We start from the raw sequence: 19,079 nt of genomic DNA on the forward strand, positions 1-19,079 counted from the left end.
CTGAAGGGGGCGGAGGTGGAGTCTCCCTAACTCGATGAACAGGGCCAGCGATGAAAGTGTCCCTGTTAGACTCATCCACTGCCTGACTGAGCATCGGTTCCTTCTCATCATGCTCTGGATGCATTCTAGGGCTTGGTTGATCCTTGGGGCCGACGGAAAAGCCCGAAAAGCTCGACTCTGAATCTCCATACCCAGGTAGACAATGGTCTGGGATGGGACGAGCTGGGACTTCTCTAAATTGACCAGGAGGCCCAGTTCCTTGGTCAGATCCAAAGTCCATCTGAGATTCTCCAGACAGCGACGACTTGTGGGAGCTCTTAAAAGCCAGTCGTCTAAATAGAGGGAGGCTCTGATGTCTGCCAAGTGAAGGAATTTTGCAATATTCCTCATCAGTCTGGTAAACACAAGAGGTGCCGTGCTTAGGCCAAAGCACAGGGCTTGGAACTGGTACACAACCTTTCCAAAGACGAATCTTAGGAAAGGTTGGGAGTCTGGATGGATGGGGACGTGAAAGTATGCGTCTTTCAGGTCTAACGAGACCATCCAGTCCTCCTGCCTGACCGCTGCTAGGACTGACTTCGTCGTCTCCATCGTGAACGTCTGCTTGGTGACAAAAGCATTGAGAGCACTGACGTCCAGCACCGGTCTCCAACCTCCTGTCTTCTTGGCTACCAGGAAGAGACGGTTGTAAAAGCCCGGGGATTGATGATCCCGGACTATGACCACCGCTTCCTTTTGTAGCAAGAGCGACACCTCTTGTTGCAACGCTAGCCTCTTGTCCTTCTCCTTGTAGTTGGGAGAGAGGTTGATGGGAGATGTAGCTAGAGGGGGATTGCGGCAGAACGGAATTCTGTATCCCTCCCTTAGCCACTTCACAGACTGAGCGTCTGCACCTCTGCTCTCCCAAGCTTGCCAGAAGGTCTTGAGTCTGGCTCCTACTGCTGTCTGGAGAGGAAGGAAGTCAAAACTTGCCTTTTGCGGACTTGGAACCCTTCTTGGACTTGCCACGGTGACTGTCTGCACGGGTACCTCCTCTGCTGGAGGTTCTGCCACGAAAGGGCGGGATGAACCTAGAAGCAGGAGTGTCAACTGCTGCAGGGCGGAAGGGTCTAGGCACGGAAGGTAAGGTTTTAGCCTTACGTGCAGAAGAAGCCATCAGATCATGAGTATCCTTCTGGATAAGTGAGGCAGCCATCCTCTTAATCAACTCCTCCGGAAACAGACACTTGGAGAGAGGAGCAAACAACAACTCTGACTTCTGGCAAGGAGTGATACCAGCAGATAAGAAGGAGCAAAGATGTTCTCTCTTCTTAAGGACTCCTGATACATATGAAGCCGCAAGTTCACCAGACCCATCCCGAATTGCCTTGTCCATGCTAGACATGATCAGCATGGCCGAGTCCTTATCTGAAGGGGAAGTCTTCCTGCTTAAGGCTCCCAAACACCAATCGCGGAAGTTGAATATCTCGAAGGCACGAAAGACTCCCTTCAACAGATGATCTAAATCGGAAAAGGACCAGCAGATCTTCGAACGTCTCATAGCCAACCTGCGGGGAGAGTCAACCAGACTTGAGAAGTCGGCCTGGGCAGAGGCAGGAACCCCCAAGCCGGGTTCCTCTCCCGTGGCATACCAGACGCTCGACTTAGAAGCAAGCTTGGGAGGAGGAAACACAAAAGAGGTCCTTCCCAGTTGCTTCTTGGAATGCAACCAGTCCCCCATAACCCTCAAAGCTCTCCTAGATGATCTGGCGAGAACAAGCTTGGTGAAGGCAGGCGCAGCAGACTGCATGCCCAGAGCAAACTCGGAGGGAGGAGAACGAGAGGTTGCAGACACAAAATGCTCAGGATACAAGTCCCTGAACAAGGCAAGGACTTTGCGAAAGTCTAAGGAGGGTGGCGAAGACTTGTGTCCTTCAATATCAGAGTGAGGTTCATCCAGATGTGCAGCTTCATCATACGATACATCATCATCCGAAAGTTGAGTTGTGAGTGGCAAAGGCAGAGCAGCAAGCTGAACGGCTGAATCCGGCAGAACGGGTGCATGCGTACCTGCGGATCCAACATCATGCCTCTGCTGGTCGGTCTGCGAGCTGGCAACAACAATAGCAGAGGGCTGGTGTGTGGGAGGGGCTGCGGTGGGCTGAGGAGCATGCGGTATGGTATGCAGAGCATGCTGTAAGGTATGCGGCTCATGCTGCATGGTATGCGGAGCATGCTGTAAGGTATGCAGAGCATGCTGCATGGGTTGAGGAGAATGCCGCATAGTGCTGGAACCCGGCAACTCCTGATGCGGCAGCTCACGCATGTTAGCAGATGGTGCAGCAAGAACATGCGTCTGGCAGGGAGGACTGCGCATCGGTGGAGGAGCTCTCACAGGTGGAGTGTGGGAGCAGGCAGCCGCAGTATCTGCTGAGCGCACAACCTCTGCGGGTTGTAGGTTAACAGGAGAGGTGTTAACTTTCTCGGCATGATACTCCTGCATGAATGCCGCAAGCTGAGACTGCATAGTCTGCAGCATGGACCACTTAGGGTCTACTGTGGTTGGAGCAACAACAGACGGAGCAGTAGCCTGTTGAGGAACCACTCTACCTCTCTTGGGAGGTGTGCAGTCATCAGATGACTGTGGCGAGTCCGAACTGACCCAGTGGCTACACCTGGGCCGTTGGACTAACTCGGAAGGGACCTTACGTTTGAGCGGTCGTGAGACCTTGGTCCACCGTTTCCTCCTGGAAACTTCTTCCACAGACGAGGAATGTAAGGGCTCATTCGTCTGTATGTGGATGGGACGATCCTTAACAGATACGTCCGCAACCACTGAGGATACATCCGTGCGCCGATCAAGGCCTGCCGAACCCTTTGGTCCTTCGACATTGCTTCTCCCCTGGGCTTGGGAGCTTGCAAGAGGTCCCGGACTGGGAGGATGACTGGCACGCACAGATGTACCCTCATGCGCAACACTGACACTGACACTATGCACATCACTAGCACTAACACTTCCCACTGCACTCTTCGCTTTCAGCTCTCTGACATCTGCCAAGAGCTGATTGCGGTCACTAACCAACGACTCCACCTTCTCACCGAGAGCCTGAATGGCACGCAACATATCAGCCATTGCAGGCTGAGCACTCGTAGCAGGTTCGGGAGTCACCACCACAGGGGAAGGAAAAGGTTGAGGGGCATGGGGAGAGGAAAAATCCACAGAGCGAGAAGAACTCCTCCTATCTCTCTCCTTCTCTAACCTACGTGCATATCTAAGGAATTCGTTAAAATCGAATTCCGAAAGCCCAGCACATTCCCCACATCGATCTTCCAATTGACAGGATTTACCCCTACAATTGGAACATACGGTGTGAGGATCTATAGAGGCCTTCGGAAGACGCCTAGTACAAGTCCTAACACTACACTGCCTGTATTTAGGAACTTGGGACTGGTCAGACATCTTGAATTTAGAAGTAGTCAAGGGGGAATTCCAAAATTAAGCAAAGTTCGTTAACCAATAAATCAAATTAATTCCAAAAGCTTGCTAAGCTAAGGATAAAGCTTCCTGAACAGCGAAGGCTAAACTTTAGAGCAAATACATCACCAATCGTGAACAATAACTCCAAAATCAACAGCGTATCCAAGTAGGTCTTGCCGGCGGCACGACAGAGGAAAAATTGAGTTCTTGTTGACAAGAAGTACTCGAGTGCCTGCTCACAGATGGCGCTGTTGTGTACACCCCCACCTGGATAGCGATCGCTGGCGTATCCCGACCGTAGATTTCTGTCGGGCAACGGAGTTGACAGCTACATGATCATCGGGTAAGATTAATATTGAAAAAAATGGGATTACAGAATGTTTAATAATGATATTTGAAATAAAGGACTTCAGCTCGTCTGTAAATGATATCTCTTGTTCTAAATGACACCTCTGATTGATACCAAATTCATCATTGAATTAAAATCCCATTCATTTTATATGAGATAGTTTAAAACCAAAAAGACTCTTAAATTATTTAGACTACAAGTTCTGTAGCCACTAAGCGTACCAACATTCTTCCAGATAATGTTATGCAAAAACCAATGTGGTAGGCCATTAAGCTACAGTACTACTAAAATTCTCTCCAATGAAAGGTTTCTAGATTATTCAAGGGAAGTAGTTACCCTAATCATATTATGACCCTTCACTTTCAAGCAATAATCACATGGAGGCCTGTCATTATTGCTGTCATCCCAGCTACAATCAACTATCAGTGTTCCCTGTCTTTTCCCCCTTAGTGCTATGATCTTTTATTTTGATTGGCAGCCATTGAAACACACTTTCATGTGAGGTATCCTGAGGGAAACAAACTTTTCACAATGTTTCTATAAATCAAAGTATTTCCTGACACAATACACAAACGGAATGTAGAAATTAAACATCCAGAAACAATCCCTGAGCAAAACTAGCAGAAGTTATCTTTATAGTAATAAACAATCAATCTTTATAGGTGTGATATCACAACTGACAAATGGAAAAGAAAAAGACTGGCTGATCAGTTACCACTTGCCACTAGAATGTTCCTTCCTTTACTTAGGCCATGTCTTTACTGATGGGAAAGAAAATGGGGAAATTTTTAAATTTTCAAAATGTTATGGGTAAAGATAGACAAAAATGAGATTCTGGAGAAGTGGCATTATGAACAATAGGGGAGGTACATATAAACAAAATTTGCATTCAACTACGAACAGTCATAGAGTAATTCAACCACTGACTGAATCATATATTTAAGACTCAAAAAACTGTGGTTATGCGGAAAACCTGAATACAGTTGTGTAATATAATTTTTCTACTAAAAATTTCTTTTATAAAATTAATTGGTAGAAATATTTAATAGAAATAAAGACTAGAAATCTATGAGATTTTTCTCATTGAATTCAGTAATAGAATTATCCCTATGATTAACATAATACTAAAATTATCTCTTAATTCCACTTACTTCACTCTGAGGATACTCGGCTTCTTCCAAAAAAGACCTTTTCATCGAATATTTCTCAAAGTCGATAGTCTCTCAATACATACAATTCATGTTTTCTTCAGTCATAACAATTTCCTATTGCAACTATCAATTAACTTGATATTGCAATGAAAATAATTCCATCAACAGAACAGTCAACTAGATACTTCTGCATTACTTTCCACTAATGGACCTCATCAACTGGACCTGAAAAAGACCAAAAAATAACTAATCAATTTAAAACACTCAAATCTTGTCAAATTAAACAGTAATACAGTGCTTGCTTGCTTGCATCATGTTCAGAGGTAGTGACGAGGAGATATAATTCATGGAATTCATTCACTATTTTATACATCATTACACAATTAAAGAACCTACAGCATTAAGTAAATCCCATTGAATATCCACAGCTAAGGAGCTACAACACCAGTCACAAAAAGAAAGAAGAAATGAATCCTAACACACTAGGCTGTATGAATGTCAGGTACTCAGGATGAAATATCGAAAGTACCAAATAGAAAAGTTTGAAAATCTATAATGATCGCCACTTGAATAGTAATGATTACCGATCATCAGTAACATTTTTATCACCTTTTCATATGATACATATGAATGTTGATGTAACTGGCAGGTAAAATGTTTTGAACTGGAATCCAGCATTCTTAAATGCCCTGCAAGTCTGTGCTAAGACACACTTATATTAAGTATATGATATATATAATGAAATATAAATTTCTCAGCTCAGAAAAGGACAGAGGTGTTAACTCCGGGGACGTGTTGGTTCTAAGAGATTTCTCGGAGGCTGAAACCTCCATGTTAAATAGGTTTAGCATCTTCAGTTTGTTTGGAATCAAGACTATTTGATTGCGACTTAATTCGGTCTCACGGTTTTTCCTCAGTGCCAGGTTTCTCTAGGGAAGACTATCATATTTCCTAGGTGAAGGACGAGGTTCCTAATCTTTAAAGTTTGAGGCATCTGTAAAACTGAAATAGAGGTTCCTAGAGGGTTGATTTCTGTTGGATCAGCTTTAGCACTCACAGCACTGACCCCTGTTCGTTTAGCATTAATCCAGCTGTACAGTTTATTAGGATTACCTAATATGTCTCGAATGTCCCTCCCTTCTTGAGCTGTTTGCACATCAAGACGGGATCAGGTAGCGGAGGTAGCCATGGGGAAATTTCTTTCCCATTCAACATATTCAGCCCAACGATATACTTTTCCCAGATTCAGTACATTACAAGATAATGACTCGCCAACTTTAAGGCATCTGTCTTGTCTTCCTTAACAGCCAGTAATACCAACTTACATCATTAGTAATCAAATTGGTCCTAGATTACATTTTTTAATGAGGTTCCCTTATATAATCTTGTCGGACCTAAATGACACGCCTCGACATAGTGAATTAAGGGAAGAAAATTTTCTCCAAAAAAAAAAAAAAAAATTTCCCTTCTGATGCGCATAAATATCCTAATACTAAGTGACATCAAAATCAAAGAAATACAAATTACATCACAACACAAGATCTTTATCAATGATATAAAAAAAACTTTACTAACAAAATTTATTTCTATATTCATCTGATGTTCATATTGCTTTTTCCAGGTCGGCTTAGTCGACATTTATCAGTAAAATTTTTCCATTTCCCTTTAGTAAACAGATGACCTTAGTAAACAAAGCTACAGTATATTCTAGCAGTAAGTGGTAACTGATGCGCCAGTCTCTCTTTCTTTTCAGTTTTAAAGTAGAAATTATCTTCATTCACTTGGCACCACGAGGCTAACTACTGCACTGTAATTGTTCATTGGCTACTTTCATCATGGTAAGGGTAGAAGAGACTTTATCTATGGTAGGCAGCTCATTTTAGAGGACACTCCAAAATCAAACCATTGTTCTCTAGTCTTGGGTATTGGGTAGTGCCATAGCCTCTGTACTATGGCCTTTCCATGTCTTGGGGTAGAGTTCTCTTGCTTGAGGGTACACTCAGAAACACTATTCTACTTCATGTGTATTATTCGTTTTTATAGTTTATAAAGGGCAGAAATTCCTGTGAGACATCATCAAAGAGATGGAGCTGGGGGGAGAGTGACTGCTCCCCGCACTCTAGTTTTGGGGTGTTTGAATGTGCGTGGATGTAGTACGATAGAGTAAAAGATGTGAGATTGGAAGTATGTTTAGAAGTAGAAGGATGGATGTATTGGCCTTGTGTGAGACAAAGATGAAAGGAAAGGGTGAAGTGATGTTTGGTGAAATGTCTGGTAGAGTGTCTGGGATTGAAAGGGGAAGAGCGAGAGAGGGTGTGGCTTTATTGCCGAGTGAATGTATGACAGGTAAAGTAGTGGAATGGAAGGAGACATCATCTAGGTTAATGTGAGTAAGGGTTAGGTTGGGTAGGGAATGTTGGGCGTTTGTCAGTGCGTATGGGCCAGGTAGTGAGAAAAGTGAAGAAGAGCGGAATGAGTTCTGGAATGAATTAACTAGGTGTGTAGAAGGACTGGGTAGAAGGAATTATGTAGTTGTTATGGGTGACTTAAATGCTAGAGTGGGCGCTGGAGAGGTAGAAGGTGTCATTGGGAAGTATGGCGTACCAGGTGAAAATGAGAGTGGTGAGAGACTGGTAGATATGTGTGTTGAACAAGAGATGGTAATAAGTGCTAGCTTTTTTTAAAAGAGAGATAAAAATAAGTATACATGGGTAAGAGTGGCAAATGGAGGAGTAGTAGAAAGGGCATTAATGGATTATGTGTTGATAACTAAAAGAATGTTTGGAAGATTGAAAGACGTGCACGTGTTTAAGGGTATGGCTAACGGTATGTCTGATCATTTTTTGGTGGAAGGAAAATTAGTTGTAGCAAAAGAGTGGGGGAATAGAGTAGGTGGATGTAAAAGGGAGCTAGTGAGGGTTGAAGAGTTAATAAAACCGGGGGTAAAAAGTAAATATCAGGAAAGGTTGAAAATGGCATATGACGAGGTGAGAGTAAGAGAAATGATATTTTAATTATAAAATAAATTTTTGAATATACTTACCCGGTGAATATATAGCTGCAACTCTGTTGCTCGACAGACAAAAAACTGTTCAAAAAAACTCGCTAGCGATCGCTATACAGGTTGCGGGTGTGCTCACCAGCGCCAACTGTTGGCCAGATACCAAACTCTATGTAAACAAAGACTCAATTTTCTCCTCATCCCACTGCGTCTCTATTGGGGAGGAAGGGAGGGCCGTTTAATTTAAATTCACCGGGTAAGTATATTCAAAAATTTATTTTATAATTAAAATATCATTTTTAAATATTTAACTTAGCCGGTGAATATATAGCTGATTCACACCCAGGGTGGTGGGTAGAGACCAGTTAAATATGTTTACATCTTATGAGCTAAGAGTTTTTATTTAATTTTAGAAGTTATCAAAATAACAAAAACAAAATAAATAGGTACCTGGTAAGGAAGTCGACTTAGACGATTACTCTGCCTAATAAGTACGTCTTCCTTACGGAGCCTCGCGAACCTCTTAGGATGCTGACAGACCCCTAGGAGCTGAAGTATCAAGGGCTGCAACCCATACAACAGGACCTCCTCAAACCCCCTAATCTGGGCGCTCTCAAGAAATGACTTTGACCACCCGCCAAATCAACCAGGATGCGAAAGGCTTCTTAGCCTTCCGGACAACCCATAAAAAACAACATTTCAAGAGACAGATTAAAAGGATATGGAATTAGGGAATTGTAGTGGTTGAGCCCTCACCCACTACTGCACTCGCTGCTACGAATGGTCCCAGTGTGTAGCAGTTCTCGTAAAGAGACTGGACATCTTTCAAGTAAAATGACGCGAACACTGACTTGCTTCTCCAATAGGTTGCGTCCATTATACTTTGCAGAGATATATTTTGCTTAAAGGCCACGGAAGTTGTTACAGCTCTAACTTCGTGCGTCTTCACCTTAAGCAAAGTTCGGTCTTCCTCACTCAGATGTGAATGAGCTTCTCGTATTAACAATCTGATAAAGTCTGACCAAGCATTCTTTGACATAGGCAAGGATGGTTTCTTAACTGAACACCATAAAGCTTCAGATTGGCCTCGTAAAGGTTTAGTACGCTTTAAATAGAACTTAAGAGCTCTAACAGGGCATAAGACTCTTTCTAGTTCATTGCCGACGATCTCCGATAAGCTGGGAATATCGAAAGATTTAGGCCAAGGCCGAGAAGGCAGCTCATATTTGGCTAGAAAACCAAGTTGCAGCGAACAAGTGGCTTTTTCCGACGAAAATCCGATGTTCTTGCTGAAGGCATGAATCTCACTGACTCTTTTAGCCGAGGCTAAGCATACCAGGAAAAGAGTCTTAAGAGTGAGATCTTTCAGGGAGGCTGATTGTAACGGCTCCAACCTGTCTGACATGAGGAATCTTAGTACCACGTCTAAATTCCATCCAGGGGTAGCCAAACGACGCTCCTTGGTGGTCTCAAAAGACTTAAGGAGGTCTTGCAGATCTTTATGTTGGAAAGATTTAAGCCTCTATGCCGGAAGACCGATGCCAACATGCTTCTGTAGCCCTTGATAGTGGGAGCTGAAAGGGATCGTCCTTTTCTCAGGTATAAGAGAAAATCAGCTATTTGAGCTACAGAGGTACTGGTCGAGGATACAGAAACTGACTTGCACCAGTCTCGGAAGACTTCCCACTTCGATTGGTAGACTCTAATGGAAGACGCTCTCCTTGCTCTAGCAATCGCACTGGCTGCCTCCTTCGAAAAGCCTTTAGCTCTCGAGAGTCTTTCGATAGTCTGAAGGCAGTCAGACGAAGAGCGTGGAGGCTTTGGAGTACCTTCTTTACGTGTGGCTGACGTAGAAGGTCTACCCTTAGAGGAAGACTTCTGGGAACGTCTACTAACCATCGAAGTATCTCGGTGAACCATTCTCTCGCGGGCCAGAGGGAAGCAACTAAAGTCAACCTTGTCCCTTCGTGAGAAGCGAACTTCTGCAGTACCTTGTTGACAATCTTGAACGGTGGGAATGCGTAGAGATCCAGATGTGACCAATCTAGGAGGAAAGCATCTATATGTATTGCTGCTGGGTCCGGGATTGGAGAGCAATAGATTGGAAGCCTCTTGGTCAGCGAGGTTGCAAAGAGATCTATGGATGGTTTACCCCAAGTGGCCCAAAGTCTCTTGCACACATCCTTGTGGAGGGTCCATTCGGTTGGAATTACTTGCCCTTTCCGACTGAGACAATCTGCTATGACGTTCAAGTCGCCTTGGATGAACCTCGTTACTAGGGAGATGTCTTGACCTTTTGACCAGATGAGCAGGTCCCTTGCGATCTCGTACAACGTCAGTGAGTGGGTACCTCCTTGTTTGGAGATGTACGCCAAGGCCGTGGTGTTGTCCGAGTTTACTTCCACCACTTTGCCTCGAAGGAGATACTCGAAGCTTTTCAAGGCCAGATGAACTGCCAACAGCTCCTTGCAGTTGATATGCATGCTCCTCTGACTCGAGTTCCACAGACCTGAGCATTCCCGACCGTCCAGTGACGTGCCCCAGCCCAAGTCCGATGCGTCCGAGAAGAGAACGTGGTGGGGAGTCTGAACAGCCAGGGGAAGACCCTCTCTTAGGTTGATATTGTCCTTCCACCAAGGCAGACAAGACTTTATCTTTCCGGAAATCGGGATCGAGACCGCTTCTAGCGTCTTGTCCTTTTTCCAGTGAAAAGCCAGATGGTATTGAAGAGGACGGAGGTGTGGTCTTCCTAGTGATACAAACTGTTCCAGGGATGACAGCGTCCCCACCAGACTCATCCACAGCCTGACTGAGCAGCGTTCCTTCTTCAGCATCTTCTGGATGGATAGCAGGGCTTGATCTATTCTGGGGGCTGATCGTCTTGTTGTTCAGCAACGTCCTCATCAGATAGTTCCTCATCCGAAAACTGATGAGGAAACGGCAACGGAGTGGGTAACGTCTGGATCGCTGAGTCCGGTCGCACTGGTACATGCGTGACGGAGCCGGACGCAACGTCATGGAATTGCTGCACAGTCTGTGAACTGTCAACAACCATGGGTGCGCGAGGAAGCACAGCGTCCACCCGAGACTGTCTAGACCGTCTGGGTTGTGCAGTCAACACCATACCGGGTTGCTGAGGTTGACACACCGCGTCAAAACAAGTCACCTCTGATGGTTGTTGAACGTCCTGAACGTCAACAACCACCTCCGAGCGTCGCTTAACGTCAACGTGCGGCTGGCAACCCACACTGGGTCGCATCGGTGGAGGAACCACCTCAACTGGTAGACGCGAGAAGGTTACCTCAGCGTCAACAGGACGCACAACCGACCGGTTGGAAGGTTGTTGGCCAGAAGGTTCAGCAGCAACCTTCTCCGCATTAAAGTCCTCTATCAAGGACGCAAGCTTGGACTGCATGTCTTGCAGCAAAGCCCATTTAGGGTCTACGGGAGCAGGTGCGGCAACAGACGGGGTTAGCGACTGAGGCGGTACCGCTTTCCATCCCTGAAAGCCTTGTTTATGCATGACATAATTGTACAGCAAAACTTCAAAGGCTCGAAAACAGCTGTGAAGTTGACCTGTAAAAAACTTGGAGCGTCTCCTGGCCAGGCGCCAGGGAGAGTCTACGAGATTTGAGAAGTCTATCTGGACAGAGGCAGGAACTCCCAAGCCGAGAACTTCTCTCGTGTCATAGCAGACTCTCGCTCTATAAACCAGTTTAAAAGAAGGGAAAGCAAAGGCTGTATCCCCCAAACTCCTCCTGGTGATAAACCAGTCGCCTAGCAGACGTAAAGCTCTCTAGGAGAGCGAGAGAGCACTAGCTTATAAACAACGGCTTCGAAGTAGCTAGGCCTAGTGTAAGCTCTGACGTTTAGGCGAACGAGGAGCAGCAGTTACAAAAAGATCCGGACAAAGATCCTTAAAAATCAGCATGATTTAATTAAAGTCCATAGAAGGCTAAGCAGCTTTAGGCTCCTCTCCGTCTGACAGAGTCCTCAAGGGAATATCAGTAGGAGGGGGAACAACAACTTCCTCATCTAAAGGAACCTTGTCCGATAATAGCTGAGTCTCAAGCAAGGGAGAGACCTACCGTGGTGGCAATGCTTTACACGCAGAGTCCACACACACACTGGTGCATTAGTAGCGGACCAGGACGCAACGTCATGTAACTGCTTGACAGTCTGTGAACTGTCAACAACTGAACTGTCAACAACAACAGGTGCGTGAGGACGCACAGCGTCCACTCGAGACTGCTTTGACTGTCTAGACTGAGCAGTCAAAACAACTCTAGAATGCGGAGGTTGACGCACACCGTCAAAACAAGTCAACTCCGATTGTTAGCGAACGTCCTGAACGTCAACAGGAGCATCAGCAAGTGGCCTAACGTCCAAATGTGGCTGAAAATCCACACGAGACTGCATCGAGTGTGGTTCTAAACAACCTGACTGACGTGACTTAGCTACGCCAACGTCAACAGGATGCACCAAGGAACGTTAGGTTGGCTGAAAGCCAGGATATCGATGAGATAAACGGCTAGACTCAACGGACTAATCGGCAGAATAGTCTTCCATAAGGGAGGCAAGCATATTCTGCATGTCTTGCCGTACAACCCATTAAGGATCCACGGAAATGGTTGCGGTAAGAGACGAGGGTAACGTCTGTGACCGCAACACTATGCCAACAAAAAAGACTCTCGGAGTCTGTGTTACGCTTTTGTTAGGCGGCGAGCAGTTTTCCGATGACTGCATAGGGTCAGAGCTGTCCTAATGGTTGCAACCAGGATGCTGGACCTGTCCTGAAAGGACTGACTTTCGCTTAAGGGTCTCGAAACCTTGTTACAGGTTTCTTATGCGAAAAGCCTTCGGATGATGAGGAGAAAAAACGTCTCTCTCGCCTTATGGTAGGGGAGATCTTGGTAAGATACACCCGATACCATAGAGGGAAACGTCTGTTCGTTGATCAAGGCCTCTCGAACCCATAAGTCGTATGACATTACTTCTCCCCTGGGCTTGGGAGCTTGCAAGAGGTCCCGGACTAGGTGAACGACAGGCACGAACAGACGAACCCTCGGACGCAACACTGTAACACTTTGCGCAATATCACTTTATCACTACGATTTTCTGTTTTGCACTTATTACACTGAAATCGAACCTTTTACTGATTTCTACCTGAAGCACGCAATTCTACCCTCATCAAAAGGTAGTAAATGCGAAATCAGGCGTATAATGCAAGCATATTAATACCAGCAAAAAAACAGTAAACATCTTTTAAGATAAAAAAAAAAAAATCAGTGGTTGGGGAAGAGAATAAACACTAGTTCATTCAAAACTATGTTTTCAATCTCTCACCGTACATTGCCTGGGGACGAGAATAAAACTAAAAACGTTTTATCCTTTCTCCCCGTACAGAGACTAGGGACGAGAGTAACTCGAGAACAACGTTACCCGCTTGAACGGAACGTTTTCTCTCCTCTCTCTCCCTCCGTCTCTATATCTCTCTCTCTTTCTCTCTTGATTTCGCACCTAAGAGAAGAGCCCAATTACGTTTCGTCAAAAAAACATGTTATTTGACCAAAGGAAAAAACTGAAAGGTTTTTCAATTAAAAAGTTCCTTTAAAATAGAATTTAAAACATTTAAGCTTTGAAAGAATGAACAAAACGTCAGAATCGATTTACTCTTTCTGCAAAGTGAAACCGTGATACACTCTCTCTCTATCGTAACGATAGAGCGCAAACTGCGTAGCATAAATAAACTAAACGTTAGTTCATCTTTGAAAACAGTACGAAGACTATTCAAAGAAATTCTTTCATAAAAAATTTCATTTAAAAAGTTTTAAATCCTTAGCTCTTTAAAAGCTATTTACAATTTAAAGGGCTCAACGTTGATTAACTTCGGTTTCCAAGTTAGGACCGCCTACTCTCAGGAAAGGTCGCATATAAACAAAACATTAAAATTTATTTTTTATGTTTATTATAAATGGAAAGTTAATCGAAGAGGAAAATCTATAATTAATTTATAACGTGATAAGATAATTACTAAAAGCCTAAACACATTTCTGTCTAAGGGAAGGGTCGGCCATTTAAAAGTCAAAGAAAGTCCATACTCTCTTTGTCACCAAAAATTAAATCTATCCAAAACGAGTTCAAGATTTAAGATGAAGATAAAACACCTGCACTGCGAAAGCTCAAACCAGAATATAGTACTTCACCAAAGATGATGGGAAAAACTCCAGGTTTCAACAGCGAGTAAAGTATGTCTTGTCGACACGTCGACAGAGAGAAAATTGAGTCTTTGTTTACATAGAGTTTGGTATCTGGCCGACAGCTGGCGCTGGTGAGCACACCCGCAACCTGTATAGCGATCGCTAGCAAGTTTTTTTGTACAGTTTTTTGTCTGTCAAGCAACAGAGTTGCAGCTATATATTCACCGGCTAAGTTAAATATTTAAAAAATGACAAATTCGAAGATAATTTGTATTTTTCCTAACCATACAAACCTTAGCTATTTACAAAGGGTTATTACTTTTAGCGTAGCTGAAATGGCGAGCCATTAGAATTTAACGAGGGTGTATTACCCCCGCGCTAGTTAGCGGGGGGGTAGGGGAGTGGTAGCTAGCTACCCCTCCTCCCCCTCACACACAGGTGAATACTCACTTTCACTTAGAGGTAGGACTTGTCTTGGGGGACAGGGCTGGCGGGCAAATATGTGTAAATAGCTAAGGTTTGTATGGTTAGGAAAAATACAAATTATCTTCGAATTTGTCATTTGTTCCGTAACCGAAATACAAACCACGCTATTTACAAAGGGTGACTTATCCCTTAGGAAGGGTGGAAAGTCCCCAGCCATACTGGCTTTGGCTTTACCCGGGGACTCAGAGTCCGAGTGAGTCGCACTCGAGAAAAGGAGTCCCTGCACCTCACAAGTTCCTTGCACCGCAAGGAACCATGTGGCCTACGTAAGCTTGTGTGTGAAGGAAGAAGTGTGACCCGTCTTAGGCAGTTGACCTGGAGTTCCAGAAGGAACTCTGGGTTAAGACGTTCCCAATACCACCTCGTCAGGGTATGGGGGACGCGACAGTATTGACTCAATACTCGGAACACAAGGAAGCATGGTTTACCTGCAGAGGTTCGAGGTCAGCTATGCAGAGACCAGGATGCTGCTTCCCCGTAGAGGGGATGATGAAGAAAGAAGTAAGGGCCAGACATACTTCTTTCGTTCATGCAGACTAAAACCTGATAACAATGCCCTCAACCTTCTGCTACCTGTCCAAAAAGGAGCCTGAGGTTAGACCAGCTGTTGTGTAGCCACCACAGAGCGATAGAAAACGTATCGAGACTCCTGTGGGTCACGCCCTGCAGGAAGCGGGCTGCGAAGGTCATCAGACGCTTCCAGACTCCAGCTTGTAGCACCTGCGTCACAGAGTAGTATTACTCGAAGGCGAGGGACGTTGCGATGTATCCAACATCGTGCTGTAGGGCGACGTGACGGGGGAGGGTCTGAAGACAGGTCGAGATGAATGTCCTTGAGTCCGGGCTGAAGAGGTATACTGGTGACTCTCCCCCCATGTCCTCCTTGTGTTCCCAAATCGGCTGCAACTGAGGCCAAACTGCAGCTGTTCCCAGCGCTAACCTCTCGATTCCTGTACTGGCAAGAAAGAGAAGGTCTTGGGACATCAGACACAGAATGGAGACTCAAAATCTTGAATGAATCGGACCGAAGGGTCGGGACCCACAGATTCTGAGTCTAGCCAACAACTCAGGAGCGAGCCTGAATGTTGCCTTCCCCTCTTCCTTAGAAAGGGGGGGAGTAGTAAGAGACCAATAAGATTGCTTACACACTGGCCGTGGCCAGAGTGAGCAGAAGACCCAGGGCGGAATACAATCCGAGGCCTGTCGTAAAAGGGTCTTGAGAAGATCTCTTAAAGGACTAAAAGTCCGAGCCATGCTCCAAGTTGGAGGTCTTCCTCCGACTAGGGCAGGGACGATCGTAGCTTCGCATGAGCGAGGATAGATCCAGCGGGCAGGAAAAAGTTATTCCTTTAAGCCTGAAGGTCAGGGAAAGGCTGAGCGACAGGCTTCATTGCCAAGAGCGGAAAGGAGTTTCCTCCCGCCGAAAGGCAATAAGACCGTTATTGCTGGAGAAGAGGCCTCACGGGAAGAGGTATATCTCCCACGGCACCAACCACCTTAGACTCTTCACTTTGCCTGGGAGACCCCTGTGGATGACTATCGCAGATGACGCGACCTCCGTACCGCGACTGTAGCGGGTTGTCTCTTCTAGAGGAGGAAGCGTAGTGTCTCCAGGCATGAAGCCGAAGCGACGCCCCGGTTCGGGAGAGATGTCGCAGTGTGGTTGCTTGAGTAGTCTGCGCCGTGGGAGAAGCTCTCCCGGGAGTTCCGTCAGGGGAAGCAGAGGGTCCAGAAACCGTTCTGCACATAGTCCCAGTGGAGCTCTCCCATTGAAAGGTTGACAGACAACCTGGTTTTGTTGAGACCCATTGTCCGCAGACAAAAAGGAGGGAAGACGCAGGCGTCGAAGTTGTCCCACCATCACCGGAATGCATCTTGCCAGAGTCTCGGGGTCTGAGACTGGGGGGAAAACTAGCGGAAGCTTGAGGTTCCAAGCTGTCGCGATCAGGTCCCCCAGACCGGCACTTGCTGGTTACCCAAGGTCAAAGACCCCTAGGTACACTCTCTCTATGAGGCTCTGCTCGGATAGTCTGAGAGAAACATTCCCCTGCCTGGAATGAGAGAGCCGATGGTGGAATTGAGAGAATCTCAATCATCCCGATATCTCTACTGCAAGATGTGAAGGTGTGAAAATGCGTCCCCTGCTGGTTAGCATGAAGTCGACACGCAACGGGGCGACTTGGCAGGAGCGGTAGGATCTGAAGAGGGGCCAGACTAAGGCCCTTAAGCCTGCCTGAATGATGGAGAGGTATCCTTCAGGTCTTGACCATAGGCCTGGACCGGAACATGCCCCCCCCCCTTTCCTTTGACGAGTCCGAGAACCGCATCAAGAATGTGGGGAAAGGACGAGAATATCCACTACCATCAAGAGGCTCCATAGGTCAACACCCATTGTAGGTTTAATAGTTCCGCTGGTCCCATAGGGCCAGGGAGTCCGGTTAAACATTGCCTGAAGCCACCGGAACTTGGATCGCCCCACATGGAACTTATCCTGAGGCGACCGTTCGGACTATAAACGGGTCAATGAGGAAAGAAGAACTAGGAAACGTTCCAAGGTAGGGCTGAAAACTCTGCTTGACTGAGAACAGGTACTGCGACTCTCCTCAGTCTTGCCACGGTGAACCGAAAGGAAGGCTCGGAGGATGTGGTAACAGAATCTGGCGTCCCCAGGTGGTCACCCATCCAAGTACCGACGTTGCTTAACCTCGCTGGACGGACGAGAAGCGGGGTTTCCAACGTGGTAAGGCGGTTGACTCAATATCATGGCCAGATACTCCAGATGTTGAGGCAGAGGAAGAGAAGGCTCCAAGCAAAATACCATGAGCCCACACTCATGGTCAGCATTCGGAAGCTTTTCCCGGCGCTGAAGAAGGTCGAAACCCGAGCCTACCGGAGTTGACCAGCCCTCCAAACAGCAGAGGAGGCGGAAGTCTGCACCTGAGCGGCCAAGAGGAAGGCAGGGAGAGTTCTCTGGGGAAACAAACCTGCTATGCCACGGCGGGATAGCCACACTGCATCATAAGCAGGAATACTTGCAGTTTAGGCTGAATTCGACGAGCACCCTGGAAGATGGATGGAATGGAAACTGAAAGTACCCGTCCTTCCGATCCAGGGTTAAAGGAGTCCTGTCGCCTCGTTACCAGTCTGATCGATTCTGCTGGTCTACGCTGGCCGAAGTTTGTTCGACAAACTTGATCAGGGCTGAGAGGTCGACTATGGACATCCCCTCTCAGATCCTTCCTTACAAGAAAGGATCGACTGAGGGGGCCGGGGGTGAAGCCGTCGATGATCCTAAGGAAGACCTTCGCCAAGGTATGGATCATTCTGCCCAACCGGGCAACTCTGCTGATGCTATGGCATAGAGGTTCAGAGACACTGAATTCGCTGACAGAGACGGCAGGCGCGATATCCTTGGCTACTCACAGAGATTGTGCGGGAATGGGCATCGGGAAGCTGTCATTCGGATGAGTAACCTTAAGCATCCTCCCAGCGAAAAAACCTGCAATCCTAGAGTTCGTGAACTCCTTTTAGGACTATGCCCCCCCGGGGGAGTCTCCCGTGCCATCTGTTCCTGACAGGAGGAAACTGCAATTGGACACCTTGTCCCAGTTGTCGTAGCCGATAACTTGGGCCGACGTGGTTGAAAGAAAAGGGAGCTGGAGCCCTGCAGAGTCTGGAAGAAAGCGCCTTGGAGGAGTGAAACCGGAAGTCGATTTACTCCGCACAGCAGACGTCTAAGTCTCTGTCCTTGGGCAAAGACAAAACTCTTCTCAAGGATGGAAGGGTGTCTGAGGTCGTTGACCTCCACAGATGAGACACCCGAATGAAGCCTTCAGTCAGCGCGTCCAGATGGTACAACATCGAGCTTGTCCGCAAGTAGATACTTAACGACGAAAGGCCAAGGTGCCTGAGCTCGAGAGGAGGAAAGTACCCTTGATCTTCCTGTAGCTTCCTTGAACCAAACCTCGGGCCGTAACCGAGGAGGGAAAGAACCTGGTAAGCTCCCAGAGGAAGAGGTAAGCAGTCACCCCTTGTCCGATGGAGAAATCTTCAACGGAAAGCCCCCCCGCCAAAAATCCTTCCAGGGCGGGAGAAGGAGAGAGTACTCGTGCAGGAGAGGGGACCCTCGAGACCGACCTCTTGGGAACCAACTTCGCCCTGGGGGAAGACACCACGAAGTCCACTCCTCTCTTTCTCTTCAGCGTAGGAGAGAGAGCCGCTGGTTTGTTACCCTGGCCGGTGAGTGCTGGTTTCATAAACCTCATTAACGCCCGTGCCAGCGGATCAAACCATGTCTGCTGCTCCAAGGACACAGAGTCCGAAATCCTCGCTAAGGTGAAAGGGATCGGGCGATCCTTTGGAGAGGACACGACGGTTCCTGCCTGAAAAGAAGGTGGGAAGAATGCTGTACTGACCTGTCTTCGTCCTGCACTAC

The 19,079-nt window shown here is 46.5% G+C and overlaps 1 long non-coding RNA gene across 1 annotated transcript in view; it reads right to left on the reverse strand.

The window, feature by feature from the left end:
* The window catches only part of LOC137615797 (uncharacterized), a 51,328-nt gene that overhangs the window by 14,489 nt on the left and 17,760 nt on the right, over window positions 1–19,079 (reverse strand). The window contains exon 5 of the long non-coding RNA XR_011039262.1: window positions 4,958–5,182. This is a non-coding gene — a long non-coding RNA (uncharacterized lncRNA). The remainder of the gene's footprint in view (window positions 1–4,957; window positions 5,183–19,079) is intronic.

Source organism: Palaemon carinicauda, chromosome 22, assembly GCF_036898095.1.
Source record: "Palaemon carinicauda isolate YSFRI2023 chromosome 22, ASM3689809v2, whole genome shotgun sequence".
In the NCBI taxonomy this organism is placed as follows: Eukaryota; Metazoa; Arthropoda; class Malacostraca; order Decapoda; family Palaemonidae; genus Palaemon; species Palaemon carinicauda.